This window comes from Taudactylus pleione, unplaced genomic scaffold (assembly GCF_031769625.1).
Source record: "Taudactylus pleione unplaced genomic scaffold, aTauple2 ptg000037l, whole genome shotgun sequence".
Taxonomy (NCBI): Eukaryota; Metazoa; Chordata; class Amphibia; order Anura; family Myobatrachidae; genus Taudactylus; species Taudactylus pleione.
In genome coordinates this window covers 16,141,488-16,159,492 of record NW_028284439.1, presented here as the reverse complement: position 1 = coordinate 16,159,492, position 18,005 = coordinate 16,141,488, and the positions used below count along the sequence as shown (strand labels likewise).

General features: G+C 39.5%; 1 protein-coding gene and 1 pseudogene across 3 annotated transcripts in view; both read right to left on the bottom strand.

The window, feature by feature from the left end:
- NAALADL2 (N-acetylated alpha-linked acidic dipeptidase like 2) overlaps nt 1-18,005 on the bottom strand; it is an 860,785-nt gene that overhangs the window by 668,901 nt on the left and 173,879 nt on the right. The window lies entirely within an intron of this gene.
- On the bottom strand, nt 316-433 carry LOC148538758 (5S ribosomal RNA; annotated as a pseudogene).

Genomic DNA, 18,005 nt, shown 5'->3' with positions numbered 1-18,005 from the left:
ACACCACGCCAGTGTACCACAGGTATTAAAAAAATTGAAATGGATGCACCAATCTCGTAGCGTTATACCAATGTGAAATATAACCTGTATCAAAAGGTCAAACATGAACCGAACTGTGCCACATAAATGGGGCAAAGATAAATGTCCATGCCACAACAATGGTGGCTGACCAGCCTGTGGAAAAATAATTTTTTGGAATTAAACAGAACAAGAAAATTAAAAAATGAGAGTAAAAAGATTAGATCAGAAGGACAAGGCAAAAGACAAGAGGTAAGTGATGGATGGATCAGATGAGGCACAACTGTGGATCTCAGTATGTTACAGCACCAGGTATTCCATGGGGGTCTCCCACCCAAGTACTAAACTGGCCTACACTGCTTAGCTTCAAAGATCTGATGGTATAAGGCGTATCCAGTGTAGTATGACTGTAACAAAAATGTATACAATTCAGATTATCAAGTCCTGGATCACTCTGACCATACCATCTAGAATAACAAAGACAGTAAAAAAAATGAAAATAAAACATCAAGAAAAAACAACACAGAGAAGAAACCGAAGTAGAAAAGAACAAACTAGATAATGGGCCACTGAGAGAAAGAACATATGATGATGGGTAATAAATGCCCGGTAAGTAATTGCAGGGTCAATTGACTCTGACAAGTGATAAAAATAATCTCACTTTCAAAAGAAACATGAGAAAGATAATTGTTCGTTAAGTCCATGGGGAGATACTGTGTTCATCTTATGGATCCAGAACACCTCACGCTGAAGAAGTTTCTTTTCTCGGTCTCCTTCCCTCTTGTTAGGTGGAATATGATCAATGAACTTGTACACCAAACTGGATAAAGGATGTCTTGAATTCTTAAAATGATGACCCACGGGCTGGTCAACTTCTTTGCCTGTCTTATGGCAGATCTATGTTGAGCAATTCTGATTTTCGCTGTGCATGTTGTTTTTCCAATGTAGACAAGACAACAAGGACATTGAATCATATATATGATGTATTTGGAGGAGCATGTTAACACATAATTGATTAGTATGTGTTTCCCTAAATGTGGGTGTGCGACATCTGGACCTGTCTCCAAAAAGCTACAGGTGGTAAAACCGCACTGGTTGTACCACCTGTAGCTTTTTGGAGACAGGTCCAGATGTCATTTGGAGACAGGTCCAGATGACATCCCGGTTTTTTGGCCAGAAAATGCTGTTCAATTTTGTATGGACCATAATTAACATCAGTATGCAGTCCTTAAGGTTCTTACCGTGTTTGTATCCAAGCATGATTCTGGAGTTCCTCAAAGGTTTAATGGAGTTATCGGTGTTAATAATGGGCCAAAGACGTTTGAGGTAGAATTAATGAATTTGCTCACAATGTTATGTTGATTTATGAATAACATAGTATTCATGTTCTTTGTTGTGGAGACATTTGGTGTGGTAGTCTGTTTGTTGCATACGATGGCTCTCTGTTTGGCTAGATGAAGATCCTTGTATTTGTATCCTTGTTGTACAAATTTTTCAATCATGTTCTCGATTTCTTTATCAGCCAACTGTGGATCACTGGTGATTCTAAGTGCTCTTAGGAACTGCAAATATGGTACACTCCTCTTAAGTGAAGTAGGATGGTGACTCTGTGCATGTAACAAAGTGTTGCTGTCCATTGGTTTATGATAAACTGATGTCCGGAATTGAGAGCCTGACCAATGAATATTAATGTCCAAATAGTGCACATTACTAAAACTTTGTTCAAACGTGAACGTGATGTGATCGTTCATGGAATTTATATGGGTCATTGCCTCAATGAACTCTGTTTCGGTTCCTGACCATAGTACTAAGATGTTGTCAATATAACGAATAAAAAACACCAGTGACTTATTGAATTCAGGGTTGTTCAGAAAAAGTTCCTTTTCTACAGAAAACGTATATACATTAGCCAGAGATGGAGCTACATGTGAGCCCATGGCACAGCCCTTCTTTTGCAAAAAAAAAATATTGTCAAATAGAAAATAATTATTGTTTAAAGTCTGTTTCAAGAGACATATGTAGAAATCAATATTCAGTCCATGGCAGTCCTGATCTGACTTCAAAAAGATTCCATGCAATCAAATCATCTTGTTGCGGGATGCTTGTGTATAGAGAGTTTACATCTATGGTACACAAAAGTAAATCCTGTGGGAGGTGATTTAAAGTTTGAAGTTTTACCAATAACGAATTGGAGTCTTTTAAGAAAGTGGGTTCCTCTGAAATTAGTGGTTGTACATAGAAATCTAGAAATTTTGATGTATTTGCTGTACAGACTATCCCTGGCCAAGATGATGGGATGACCAGTGGGGGCAGATAAGGACTTATGTATTTTTGGTAATGTGTAAAGTAATGAAGTAATAGGTTTGTCCACTGTGAGAAATTGCATAATGTCTTTGGTTATGATACCATCTAGAAATGCTTTTTCAAGACATTCATCTAATTCTTTTTTAAATTTCAACACCGGATCCAGACCCAAAAGTGAGTACGTCTGCGTGTCACCTAATTGGCGATAAATTTCTTTGATATACTGTACTTTGTCCTGAATAACAATTGCTCCACCTTTATCCGCAGATTGAATGATCGAATCATCGTTATTCAGAGAAGTCAGAACCTTGTATTCATCTTTGGTGAGATTATGCTGTATGGATTGCGTGCCTTTAAATTGTGTAGATACCTCATGATCCAACAATCTAACAAAGCTTTTGATGGAGGCATTGTTAGAAGGAGGATCAAAAGTTGATCTAATTCTAAAAAGAGTAGTATCAAAGAATGGTGGAGTGACATCTGAATTACTAAAAAATTATTTGAGTTTAAGGCTTCTGTTGAATCTCCACAGGTCTTTTTTCCAATTAAAACTATTAAATGGACATGTGGGAATAAAAGATAAACTATTCTGTAATAATCTTGATTCTGCCATGTTAAGTGTCCTACTGGACAAATTAACAACTATGTTGTTTTCTTGTACACTTTTTTGCCTCGACCCCTGTTTTCCCCGTCTGGTACGAGACCGTTTCCTTTTTGTGCGCATGTTGCTACCCCTAAAGGGGGACGCTGTGTAACTGTGAGTGAATTAGAGGGAAATACTTGGTCGCTTTGTGATGAATTCACACCGCTGGATTCTTCAGTGTCTAAAAAGCATCTAGGAGTTCTAAAACGGGTTCTTTGGAGCCTAGGGTTTAATGTTCTACCAGTGGCCCAAGAGTAAACTCTCTGTTCCTGATAATCTATGGTCACTTTGGCCAATTTATGCTTTTTGTATTTAATTAAATTTTTTTTGTAATCATCTATTTGAGTGCCTAAGTTCTGTTTTGTACCATTATAGTTCATTGGCACCCATCATCATTATAATATCACTTTATTCTTTATATATTATGACAGCCTGCCCAGGCACCCAATCCTACATATATGTATACCTCTCTCGCACTTTTGTTCAAAATACATCTACACGTGCAGACCTTGTCTCTAGCGTTATCTAAGTTTGAGACATTCTATCACATTCAGTTATTGATTGTCTGGCACATGCGCTATTTTAGGCTGTGTTGTCAGGTCTGCCGTCATCACGGCATCTAACACACAGCATGCTGTTTACACTCGGCATGTTAGAGGGAGGTCACATGATCAGCTGGACGCCTGCACGCTGTGAGCTCTGTTGCTATGGAGCAACACCATGGGAGCGATGCACCTGGCAGCCGCGTCATCCTTAGGAGGCGGGTCCCGCACTGATTACATCACTTCATTCAGTGGGAGACGCTGGGCAGGCTGCACGATTTGTCAATATGGGATGTACTCTGGTATATAGGTACAGTCAGGTGCATAAATATTGGGACATTTAAAGAATTTTCATATTTTGGTCTCTTCACCACCACAATGGCTTTGAAATGAAACAAATAAGATGTTCTTTAACTGCAGACTTTCAGATTTAATTTGAGGGTAATTACATCCAAATCAGGTGAATGGTGTAGGAATTACAATGGTTTCTATATGTGCCTCCCACTTTTTAAGGGGCCAAAAGTAATGGGACTATCAACTCAAAAGCTATTTCATGGACAGGTGTGGGCTATTCCCTCATTATTTCATTATCAATTAAGCAGGTAAAAGGTCTGGAGTTGATTCAAGGTGTAACATTTGCATTTGGAATCAGTTGCTGTCGACTCTCAATATGAGATCCAAAAGAGCTGTCACTATAAGTGAAGCAAGCCATTATTAGGCTGAAAAATCAAAACAAACCCATCAGAGAGATAGCAAAAACATTAGGTGTGGCCAAATCAACTACTTGGAACATTCTTAAAAAGAAGGAATGCACCGGAGAGCTCAGCAACACCAAAAGACTTGGAAGACCATGGAAAACAACTGTGGTGGATGACAGAAGAATTATTTCCCTGGTGAAGAAAAACCCCTTCACAACAGTTAGCCAAATCAAGAACACTCTCCAAGAGGTAGGTGTATATGTGTCAAAGTCAACAATCAAGAGAAGACTTCACAAGAGTGAATATAGAGGGTTCACCACAAGATGTAAACCATTGGTGAGCCACAAAAACAGGAAGACCAGATTAGAGTTTGCCAAACAACATCTAAAAAAGCAATTACAGTTCTGGAACAACATCCTATGGACAGATGAGACAAAGATCAACTTGTACCAGAGTGATGGGAAGAGAAGAGTATGGAGAAGGAAAGGAACTGCTCATGATCCAAAACATACCACCTCATCAGTGAAGCATGGTGGTGGTAGTGTTATGGCGTGGGCATGTATGGCTGCCAATGGAACTGGTTCCCTTGTATTTATTGAAGATGTGACTGCTGACAAAAGCAGCAGAATGAATTGTGAAGTGTTTCGGGCAATATTATATGCTCATATTCAGTTAAATTCTTCAGAACTCATTGGACGGCGCTTCACAGTGCAGATGGACAATGACCTGAAGCATACTTTAAAAGCAACCAGAGAGTTTTTTAAGGCTAAAAAGTGGAATGTTATGCAATGGCCAAGTCAATCCCCTGACCTGAATCCGATTGAGCATGTATTTCACATGATGAAGACAAAACTGAAGGGAAAATGCCCCAAGAACAAGCAGGAACTGAAGACATTTGCCGTAGAGGTCTGGCAGAGCATCACCAGGGATGAAACCCAGCGTCTGGTGATGTCTATGCGTTCCAGACTTCAGGCTATAATTGCCTGCAAAGGATTTGCAACAAAGTATTAAAAAGTGAAAGTTAGATTTAGGATTGTTTAGTTTGTCCCATTACTTTTGGCCCCTTAAAAAGTAGGAGGCACATATAGAAACTGTTGTAATTCCTTCACCTGATTTGGATGTAATTACCCTCAAATTAAATCTGAAAGTCTGCAGTTAAAGCACATCTTGTTTCTTTCATTTCACAGCCATTGTGGTGGTGAATAGAGGCCAAAATATGAAAATTCTGTCAATGTCCCAAAATTTATGCACCTGACTGTATGTACTATTTAGCTGTTCTATGGTTCTTGATAAAAGTCATTTGACTGAAACGTTGAACTTGACCTTGGGAGTCTGGAGTCTTCTTTACAAGTCCTGTGAGTGCCGCTGTTTTTTGCATGTGTACATTTTGGCCTGTTTGGACCATCAGAGGGCACCCAGGCATTTGGATGTTATTTAACCTGTGGCATGCCAGCGTTATTTTGATATATTTTTCCAATTTGGTATGATTTTTTTTCATTCAGTTGGATTGCATAGCACCCCTATTTTTTGTTTACTCAACTTATCAATCAGAACATCGTATATATTTTTATTGTTATTTTGATTTTTTCACTCACTATTTTTTTTGGTTTAAGGTTGTTCTATGGACTCAGATTCACTTTCTTTCTACAAGCTGCGTTACAGAGGTGTTTATTTTTTTGTGAACACTAGGATTTGATTTTGCATATGACTACAATTATTTTTCTGAATCTACCTTTGCATCATAATTAACATATTGACTTTCCTATTAAGATTTATTTTTTCTTTTTATAATTTTTCAGGGTTCTGTATTGAATTGGTTATGTCTCAAACCAACAAAGGGACCACTACAACTCCGACGGATGGAAGTGGTTTTCTTAATATACAATTGCCTATAGGCGAGATATTAAGTTTCAGTGAGTCTGAAGCAGAAAATCTCTATTTCAAATATTCGTTTTTGGACACTGCAGGTGTTCCTCTGCAGATGAACTATATGTTCAATTACTTAAACTTAAAAAAGGAGTTAGATTATTACTTACACGGAGTCACTCTTTCGGACTATCATAAGGAGAGTAAAATTCCGAGAGGATTCAGGATAAAAAACATTTCGACCATTGGCAGAAATAGTGTAGACTTTTGTAGAAGATGGGTTGTTGTCCTTAATAAATGTTCTCTTGACCTGATGCTATTGGTCATAGAAGAATCCAGTAGAGAACTTAATAATATTTATGATAAAATAAAACATTTTGAAAATACACACAAGAAATGTCTTACATCAGACAGCTCCAATAACTGGCTTGAGAAATTAGGCACTCAAGTAGATGATTACAAGAAAAATTTAATTAAATACAAAAAGGATAAATTGGCCAAAGTGACCATAGATTATCAGGAACAGAGAGTTTACTCTTGGGCCACTGGTAGAACATTAAACCCTAGGCTCCAAAGAACCCGTTTTAGAACTCCAAGATGCTTTTTAGACACTGAAGAATCCAGCTGTGTGAATTCATCACTAAGCGACCAAGAATTTCCCTCTACTTCACTCACAGTTACACAGCATCCCCCTTTAGGGGTAGCAACATGCGCACAAAAAGGAAACGGTCTCGTACCAGACGGGGGAAACAGGGGTTGAGGCAAAAAAGTGTACAAGAATACAACATAGTTGTTAATTTGTCCAGTAGGACACTTAACATGGCAGAATCAAGATTATTACAGAAAGGTTTATCTTTTATTCCCACATGTCCATTTAATAGTTTTAATTGGAAAAAAGACCTGTGGAGATTCAACAGAAGCCTTAAACTCAAATAATTTTTTAGTAATTCAGATGTCACTCCACCATCCGTTGATACTACTCCTTTTAGAATTGGATCAACTTTTGATCCTCCTTCTAACAATGCCTTCATCAAAAGCTTTGTTAGATTGTTGGATCATGAGGTATCTACACAATTTAAAGGCATGCACTCCATACAGCATAATCTCACCAAAGATGAATACAAGGCTCTGACTTCTCTGAGTAACGATGATTCGATCATCATTCGATCTGCGGATAAAGGGGGAGCAATTGTTATTCAGGACAAAGTACAGTATATCAAAGAAATTTATCGCCATTTAGGTGACACACAGACGTACTCACTTTTGGGTCTGGATCCGGTGTTGAAATTTAAAAAAGAATTAGACGATTGTCTTGAACAAGCATTTCTAGATGGTATCATAACCAAAAGAGATTATGCAATTTCTCACAGTGGACAAACCTATTACTTCATTACTTTACACATTACCAAAAATACATAAGTCCTTATCTGCCCCCCCTGGTCGTCCCATCATCTTGGCCAGGGATAGTCTGTACAGCAATACATCAAAATTTCTAGATTTCTATGTACAACCACTAATTTCAAAGGAACCCACTTTCTTAAAAGACTCCAATTCGTTATTGGTAAAACTTCATAATATAAATCACCTCCCACAGGATTTACTTTTGTGTACCATAGATGTAAACTTTCTATACACAAGCTTCCCGCAACAAGATGAATTGATTGCATGGAATCTTTTTTGAAGTCAGATCAGGACTACCATGGACTGAATATTGATTTCTACATATGTCTCTTGAAACAGACTTTAAAAAATTATTATTTTCTATTTGACAATATTTTTTTTTTGCAAAAGAAGGGCTGTGTCATGGGCTCACATGTAGCTCCATCTCTGGCTAATGTATATATGTTTTCTGTAGAAAAGAAACTTTTTCTGAACAACCCTGAATTCAATAAGTCACTGGTGTTTTTTATTCGTTATATTGACAACATCTTAGTACTATGGTCAGGAACCGAAACAGAGTTCATTGAGGCAATGACCCATATAAATTCCATGAACGATCACATCACGTTCACGTTTGAACAAAGTTTCAGTAATGTGCACTATTTGGACATTAATATTCATTGGTCAGGCTCTCAATTCAGGACATCGGTTTATCATAAACCAATGGACAGCAACACTTTGTTACATGCACAGAGCCACCATCCTACTTCACTTAAGAGGAGTCTACCATATTCGCAGTTCCTAAGAGCACTTAGAATCACCAGTGATCCACAGTTGGCTGATAAAGAAATTGAGAACATGATTGAAAAATAAGGATTGGTTGGTCCATAATGATGTTAATTATGGTCCACACAAAATTGAATAGCATTTTCTGGCCAAAAAACTGGGATGTTACCGGTGCACTGGTTGTACCACCTGTAGCTTTTTGGAGACAGGTCCAGATGTCACACACCCACATTCAGGGAAACGCATACCAATCAAATATGTGTTAACATGCTCCTCCAAATACATCATATATATGATTCGATATCCTTGTAGTCTTGTCTACATTGGAAAAACAACCTGCACAGCAAAAATCAGAATGGCTTAACATAGATCTGCCATAAGACAGGCCCTTGAAGGCAAAGAAGTTGACCAGCCCATTGTTCGTCATGTTAAAAATTCAAGACATCCTTTATCCAGTTTGGTGTACAAATTCATTGATCATATTCCACCTAACAAGATGGGAGGAGACCGAGAAAAGAAACTTCTTTAGCGTGAGGTGTTCTGGATTCATAAGATGAACACAGTATCTTCCCATGGACTTAACGAACAATTATCTTTCTCATGTTTCTTTTGAAAGTGAGATTATTTTTATCACTTGTCAGAGTCAATTGACCCTGCAATTACTTACCGGGCATTTATTACCTATCATCTTATGTTCTCTCAGTGGCCCATTATCTAGTTTGTCCTTTTCTACTTCGGTTTCTTCTCTGTGTTGTTTTTTCTTGATATTTTATTTTCTTTTTTTTCACTGTCTTTGTTATTCTATATGGTATGTTCAGAGTGATCCAGGACTTGATAATCTGGATTGTATACATTTTTGTTACAGTCATACTACACTGGATATGCCTTATACCATCAGATCTTTGAAGCTAAGCAGTGTAGGCCAGTTTAGTACTTGGGTGGGAGACCCTCATGAAATACCTGGTGCTGTAACATACTGAGATCCACAGTTGTGCCTCATCTGATCCATCCATCACTTACCTCTTGTCTTTTGCCTTGTCCTTCTGATCTAATATTTTTCCTCTCAGTTTTTATTTTTCTTGTTCTGTTTAATTCCAAAAAATGATTTTTCCACAGGCTGGTCAGCCACCTTTGTTGTGGCATGGACATTTATCTTTGCCCCATTTATGTGGCACAGTTCGTTTCATGTTTGACCTTTTGATACAGGTTATATTTCACATTGTTATAATGCTACGAGATTGGTGCATCCATTTCTAATATTTTTAGTACCTGTGGTCCACTGGCATGGTGTGCATATGATTCATTGTATGGCCTTATGGAGCATATTTGGATGTCTCTAGCCAGAGGCGGGCTGGGCCGGGGGGCAGGGTGCCATGTGCCCCCCGGGCTGCACCGTCACTTGGTGTCCGGGCCACCTCCTCAGCAGAAATAGCATGGTGGTCCAGTGGTTCACGTGGCAGCGGCCGAGATCCAACTTGTCTGTTTGCATTTATAGCCGCGCAATGAATTTCAGTAACCAGCGGCAGCTTCCAGCTACTTTATGTCCTACATGGCTACGGAAACCCTGTAGGACCAAAGTTAGTAACAAACCAGGCTGTGATCCGGCCACGCGTAGGTGGACGTATCACAATGGCTGAGTGGAGAGACTGGAGGGCGACTGAGCATTGAGCACAGCTAAAGCAGACAGTAACAGCCTGAGGCAGTGCACAGCCACAAGCCGGAGGGGGCCTGGCGAGCAGTTAGCGATATATATGAGTGACACGGCCACACTACAGCTAGTGGACATATTAATCAGAAAGCCTCTCTGCCCTTCCTTGTAGTATTAAGCTTCGGCAGCACTGTATTGAGACTCCTATTGCAGCAGTGTCAGTGTTAATTCCAGGGCCAGATCTTCCCCTCCCTCCCCTGGTAGAGCTCCTCCCTTCTCCCAATAGAGGATGATGCTGGTCTGGCACTGCATAGCCTGCCCGCCCAGTATGTCAGCCCAGCCTGTGCACTCCACATGCATGCTGCAGCAGATTACAAGGAAGAGCAGCATTTTCTCTACTTGTGGCAGCGCATTATGAAGATCTTCCACTTTCCACCAACATGCAAAAGCCTCCACAGGTAGGATGTCACACAGGAGCACGTAGCCTATTCATATTAGATAGAGTGAATGCTATGCTGCATTACTAGTCAGGAGGTGACCATCCAGTCAGTGCTGCCTGGCAAGGAAGGGGTTATATTACAGGAAAACTGATAATGCACAGGAGACAATTGTGTTCCACGATCCTGTGCTCAGGACAGGATGGTTGATGAAGGGGGAGATCGGAGCCTGTGACACCTTGTTCACATCCTGACCACTGCACAGACCACTCAAAGCACATTTCTCTGCATTAACTGTTTTAATATAATCACATACTCCTTATTAGCCATAATGTCTTACAACAGTATGTCCCTGCTCTCAGTACAATATATCACCTGCCCAGCCCCGAACCAGTAATTAAGGAGGGTTGGTGCAAATTACTTTATGTAAGCATGGCAGTGCTGGCTTTTTGAATATTTTGGGTCTGATTCAGCAGAGGACACTAATGGGACTGCAGCTGCAATTTCACACAGAACGCAGGGGCGAAAGTATGCTAATACTGGCCAAAGCTCAGCTGGCTTAAAGGCCCACTGCTGCTTTCTCATATACGTCCAATGTCTCTCTTCTGTGTAAATATCGGTACCATTGATCCACATCAGCCAGTCCCCAGCATTTACAACAAGTCTGAACTGCAAGTCTCATGAGCTCTCTTGCTGCGTATGTAATCGAAATAGCTAATTTATGCACACCCATGAAACGGCGTTCAAACGGACAGACACGCCTTCGTTTTTCCATCACCACCCCCAAAATACTGACAGCCTGCCACTCATTTTGTGATGGATTCTTCTGTGCATCTGTTATTGCAATACGATTGCTGTGCATACACAGTATGGATTATACGCATGCGAGATTTCAAATAATTGCTCGATCTGTGTCTGCTGCTGAATCAGGCCCTATGTGTGTATGTACAGTATAGTATATATATATATATATATATATATACGGTCCGGCACTCATATTCTGCTGTAACTGCGGCTGGTGCATCCACAAATAACAACAATAAGAATTTGCAAAGGTGCGGCACTCCAGGCTAATTTCCTGATGACAATCTTAATAAGATTGAAACGTTGGAATTATCTCCATGTGTCTGAGTCTATTTGTACATTAGCCTGGAGTGCTGCACCTTTGGATATTCTAATATGTGTGTGTGTGTGTTGTTACTTATGGGCCACTCCTCTGGATTTGCCCCCAGGCTAAAAGTTGCCAGCCAGCCCGTCTCTAGCTTTATTGCATCCTTAGACATTGTGTTATACATTTTCACATGCTTAGCCCATTTAGATGCATTCAGTTGGTATACACTTCATACATCTGGTTATTTGTTCTCTACGTGCTCTATTAGCTTAGATTGAGCATTTTTTGCTCTTTGTGATCCTATCTTTATGTTCCCAGCATTTATCATTCTTTATTATATGTTTTTTTAGTTCCATTTATTTACATTCATTATCTGTTTTTTATCGCAGCTTCATTGTAGGCATTATGCTCACTTTTGCACATCTTGTCACATTGGTGTATATGTTTTTTGTTTTGTACCATTATAGTTCATTGGCACCCATCATCATTATAATATCACTTTGTTCTTTATATATTATGACAGCTCGCCCAGGCACCCGATCCTATATATATGTATACCTCTCTCGCACTTTTGTTCAAAGTACATCTACACGTGCAGACCTTGTATCTAGCATTATCTAAGTTTGAGACATTCTATCACATTCAGTTATTGATTGTCTGGCACATGCGCTATTTTAGGCTGTGTTGCCAGGTCTGCCGTCATCACGGCATCTAACACACAGCATGCTGTTTACACTCGGCATGTTAGAGGGAGGTCACATGATCGGCTGGACGCCTGCATGCTGTGAGCTCCGTTGCTATGGAGCATCACCATGGGAGCGATGCATCCGGCAGCTGCGTCATCCTAAGGAGGCGGGTCCCACACTGATGACGTCTCTTCATCCGGCGGGAGACGCTGGGCAGGCTGCAAGATTTGTCATTATGGGATGTACTCTGGTATATAGGTATGTACCATTTAACTGTTCTATAGTTCTTGATAAAAGTCATTTGACTGAAACGCTGAATTTGACCTTGGGAGTCTGAAGTCTTCTTAACAAGTCCTGTGAGTGCCGCTGTTTTTTGCATGTGTGTATATATATATATATATATATATATATATATAATGTTTTGCTCCTCACAGAGATACTTCACAAAAATACATGCCAGGAGGCCTGTCATCACTAACCAATACAGGGCAGCTTTGCTCTGATTGGCCGGAAAGGTGCTTTAGTGGTGAGTAACAGTTAGACCCCGGGCCATTATCACTATAAACAGGGAGCCTCAATGAGTATAATTAAAAAATAATCAACTGGTTATTATGCACTTTTCTGTTGTCTAACAGTATTAAATTAAATTTCTTACAAACACTCTAAACAAAAATACAGAAACAAAGTGTTTGTCCTCCAGCATATTGTTATGTAGAGACACTGCTGGTCAATTTTCTGAAGTAAAAATGAAAGCAGTGAACAAGGACATACATTCAATTATTTAAGGCTGGATAGTGAGGTGCAAACAAATCGCAAAATCCATTTTCTCTTTTTGTGATGTTGTGCATAGCAGGCTCTGGATACTAAGAAGATTTGGCTGATCAGGGTATTTTTTACAGTGCACAAACTGGCTAGATCAAAATTTTGCACCAGGTGCAGTTCAAAGCCTTTGAGGTAACTTTAACTTTCTGAGCATGAAATATTTAATGAGCAAAGAGTTGCTAAAAATGCAAATATTAAAGCTGTTCCTTATTTTACATTTTTCTGTTTTTGGAAAAAAACATTGACTCTAATGCCTTTTTAAAGTGGCATTAGCCACTACTTTCAACCTGGCACTATTAGCACATAATAGTCACACAAGACGAATGGGGTTTTGTATTTCAAATTACAAACTCCACAAATATGACACATTAAAGACAGCCATGTACTTTTCTCAGTTAATTCAAATCTTAAATAAGACCTGTCACCGACATTTTATAAAAGAATGCATTAAAGCATTTTATATAAAATTGCAGGTCTGCAGACTTTCCCTCTAGCTCTATATAAATGCTGACTCAACAGCTCTTAGAGCAAAAGAGTCAGCGGGGAATGACTTAATATATCCTCCACTCTGACCAAGGATTTTGTGAATGCAGAACAAAATGAGGCTCTCACTGCTCACTGTTATGTGGTGATATTGAGAATGTGCAAACATTTGATGATGCATGAATATTTATGCTCACGCCATATGAATTATCAAGATGATGTTGCACAATACTTGAGCTGGAAGTGGAATGGTGAACATGGTAAGTAGACTAATAAAACTCTCTTCCACTAAGAAAACTCACTTGTTTTACAGTTCTCATAGTGAGAGAACACAATTTGGGGATCCTTATAGGTCCATTTTAATGTACAGTAGTTCATATCAAAGTCCAAGATCAATTTAACCACTTAACTGGCGTGATCAGAGCCAGAAGTGCTTAATTTATCAAGGTTACATTACATGCCACCACGCCAGCCAGCTTCATCCCCTGGCTTTAGCAGGGGAGATCTGTTTTGCAGAAAAAAAAGGGATTTTCCCTCCAGCACTCTGCAGCAAAATCAACAAAAATACTTGAATCCTACATAATAATAGAAATTCAGAGGTATTGGTTACATACATTTGCAAATATATGAATAAGCGCTGGGCCACCATCAAGGCTCCTCTATACCAGCATCCCTAACATTATGGGGTTCACGTCCGAGATGCAGGGAATCCCAAAATAATCCAGCCAAGGACTATCCCCAGGGCATCACACGAAAAAGGGAAAAAAGGTGGAAGTGAAGTGTAAAGTATAAATGTGTAAAGATAAATCAATAAGTGTTAATATAATGGTAAGGGGGTTAAAAATATTACAGAAATAATAGACAAACAAATAGAAAGGTGATGAAAAAATATCTATGTGATTTAAATGGTGATGCCCTGAAAAAGGCCCAGCCAGAGCAACTCTGGGGGCCCCACGCCCAAATGCTCAACCCAAAATAATTGTTGCTATCTAATAGTAGCACCCACTCTGGGTCATATAATTACAAATTAATGTACTGCATAATAACAGCACATGTATAAGCAGAGAGCTGACTCACCTAGGAGGTACCCCAGAAACCTCCTAATGGCACTATTCAGACCAGCACATCCTCCCAATGCTGGCTCCTTTCATGCCTCACAATACTGCAAACAAAGAGTATGGTGGTTTCTCACATCAACTTAATGACATTGAACAGGTGCTTGTAAAGGGCGGAGTTTACACTGAACTACAGATCCATTTTGCGCAAGTGCAGAATGAATCTCCTTCATCTCCTCAGACTATGACCACCGACATCACTTGCAGGATCACGCCCAAGAATGCCGTGCAAATGGCACTCTGGGGCGCATGCGCCAATAGTAAAAGTGTGAGGAGAGGAACATAGTTCCACTCCAAGCACCCCTGTGCAGCAGGGGGTACTAATTATTGCCCCCCCTGCCTCATGCTCTGTTAAGGCAAGGGGACAGGGCTAAGTCACAGGGGGAAGGGGTAATGGGGGGGGCATCTTTTGGCCCTGGGGGGGAAGAGTTATACAGACTATTATAATATTTGTTTGACTGGGGGGGTTCATCTTAAAAATATTAACATAGGGGTTGGGGAGGTGCAAAACATCCCTTGGGTATATATTTTTAAATAAAATATTTAAATATACTTTAAAAAGTACTTTTGTAATTTAATTATATTTAAAAAAAAGGACAATTTCTGTGCGGTTTTGCTGAAGTTGTTAATACAGCGTGGTCACCCATGTAGGATGTATTCAGTGTTTTGACTTACCCTTCTTACCTAAGCACCTTATCTATTGATATGACAATGCAAAATCATCTATGTTAATGGAAATACATTGGATTCTAAATTTAGGTGACGATTTTGTGCACAGATATATTAGAGATTATTTGTACTTGTATACTAAAAAATAACTGTTGTCATTAACATTATAAGCAAACCACTGACCCTATTTCTTGTGACAATTTCCTCTCTTTGGTACAAATATTTTGTACTAGCATTATGTATTAACAGGGCGATTTTCCATCCTGCGACGCCTCTGCCCCGAGCCTGTGATGTCATGATGAGGAGGCAGGGTCACCAGCACCAGTAAGAAAGTACTCCCTAGAGCAGGGGTCTTCAACCTAAGCACTCCAGCTGCTGTGGAAATACACATCCCAGCATGCACTGCCATAGTTTTAGCATGCTGTTATATCAAAGAGGTGGCAGTGCATGCTGGGATGTGTAGTTTCACAGCAGCTGGAGGGCCAAGGTTGAAGACCCCTGCCCTAGAGCAATCTAAGGACACTCCGGACAGCTCTGCAGCAGATCTGCTGGCTGCAGGATTCAATTACAGGCACTCTGCAAGCCAAATACAGGTGCTGTGGGGCAGCAATGGTATCACTTGCACACAACTAGTTATGTACATAACTAGCAAATACATGTTAAGACAATGCTCTGTAGACCCAATCTTTCTTTCTAATCTCTGTCCCAATTTTACCAAATTAAAATAACATATATAAATAAATGTATAAGGTGCTAGTACAACAACAAAGAAATAATGTGCAACTTCAACCACAATATGGGGCTGATTCTGAGTTGGGTGCAAAGCAAAAAAAAAGTAATTTTGCACCTGGTAAAACTATGCTGCACTGCAATTGGGGCAGATGTAAACTGCGCAGAGAGATTTAGATTAAAAAGGGACATTTCCAAATACTAATCTAAATTGCAGTGTAACAATAAAGCTGTCCAGTATTCATGGGCTACATGCAAAAGCAGTCAGTGTTTACTCTACATGTGAAAATAATCAAGGTTTCCTTGCTTTGCTCCAGATTCAAAGTTATTTGCTTTGTTCACTCTGGTCTCATCTCATAATCAGACCCTAACAGTATATATTTAACAAATATTTTACTTAATACAACATATAAAGAACATTACAATAAACATATAAAACATAAAAAGAGGATAGATATATCCTTAAAAACAAAGACTATGTAGCAGGTGTTTATTAATTAGATGGTAGGTTTCCATTTAGACTGTGATATCACATAATATACTTATTTCTGAATGTTCCTAGAAACAAAGGCCTGATACAGAGATTAGCACAAATCCCATAGCTGCTGTGTCTTTGAGAATTGTGTCAAATTCTTTGGATTTGAGAATATATGCTAACGTCACACCAGCTGTAGTTTGTACAGAGATGCCACCTGCCAACGTCTCAAATCTGCAACTAGCGTGCAATGATACAGCATCTGTCACACATCGGTCATCTCATCAACTCTATGGTTGCTCAGAATGGCCGGCGGAACTAAGACACCTGGAACAGTATCAGTGCGTACAAATACTCACCCCCCCATTAACTCCCACAGTAATTATATGTTAGGGGCATATTTATCAACAATCATGGAAAAAGCATGGAAAATAGCAACCTTAATCACTGCAAATTGTGACTTTAGTATAAAATACCTCACTGGTTTGTATCAATGCTGTAAGCCAGGGCAGCTTCTCCAATATTTAGCTGTCTCTGCGAAGAGATCTATTCTCATGTCGAAGTCCATTGCACATGTGTACTGCAGATGCGATGGACTCAAAGTTTACTCATTTTTCTCACTTTTTAAATCTGTGCATGCATTGATGAAGCTTAGGGCATATGCGTACTTCGAAAATGGTTTATGGATTCAAATGTATAGGCAAACTATTTTACACCAATTTTAAATAAAGATGTGCACCGACCTCATGTTTTACTTTTGGATTTGTATTAACTTTGTGTTTTGGTTTTGTATCTGTATTTTTTTTTTAAAATGATAAAAACATCTAAATTCACATTATTTGGGCCTATTTTTATTCCTCCAGTATTATTCACCTCAATATCATTAATTTCCACTCTACCAGTTGTAGTCTTCTTGGTCTACTTCTGGGATGAAGATCCACCCCTAGCAGCAGCAGCAGCAGCTGGACAAGCACTCAAGGATTGTTTGGAGGAATCCTGGATAGGGAAGAACTCACTTAGCTTTGTCAAATTGAATGCAGGACTAGATCCGATCATGATTGATGATATTGATGATGGTGTTGGTGCCCCACTTACACAAATAACATCCTAATCATCAACATTTTCTTCATCAATTACCTCACTAGCACCTGCATCAGCTTCACAAATATCTCCCTCATCTTGTTGCACTTTTTACATAGTGTCCTCAATTTCTAGGTCAGTGACTTCTTGACTTGTGCTGCTCATCCCCACATTGGCAGAGAGTGCAGAAATGGAGGAAGGAGGCTTCTCTACAAGTTCAGAAAGATCAGACTTACACATAGCACTTGTGGACACACTTAGCCTCTCCTCAGGGATTTGTGACATTTCTGTTTCTGAACACACAGTTTGTTTTCATGTTTTGACACCTCTTCTAGACTCAGAATTAAAAGGTCTTGTATCCTCATGAGAGGCAGAAGAAGTTGCCTCACTAACAGTTGCAGAACCACCACTCATAAATACAGGCCAAGACCTGAGCCTTTCCTTGCCACTGCATGTGGTGAACGGCATGATGGGAATTTTATGTTTTTCTGCACTAAACTTTCCCTATGTTTG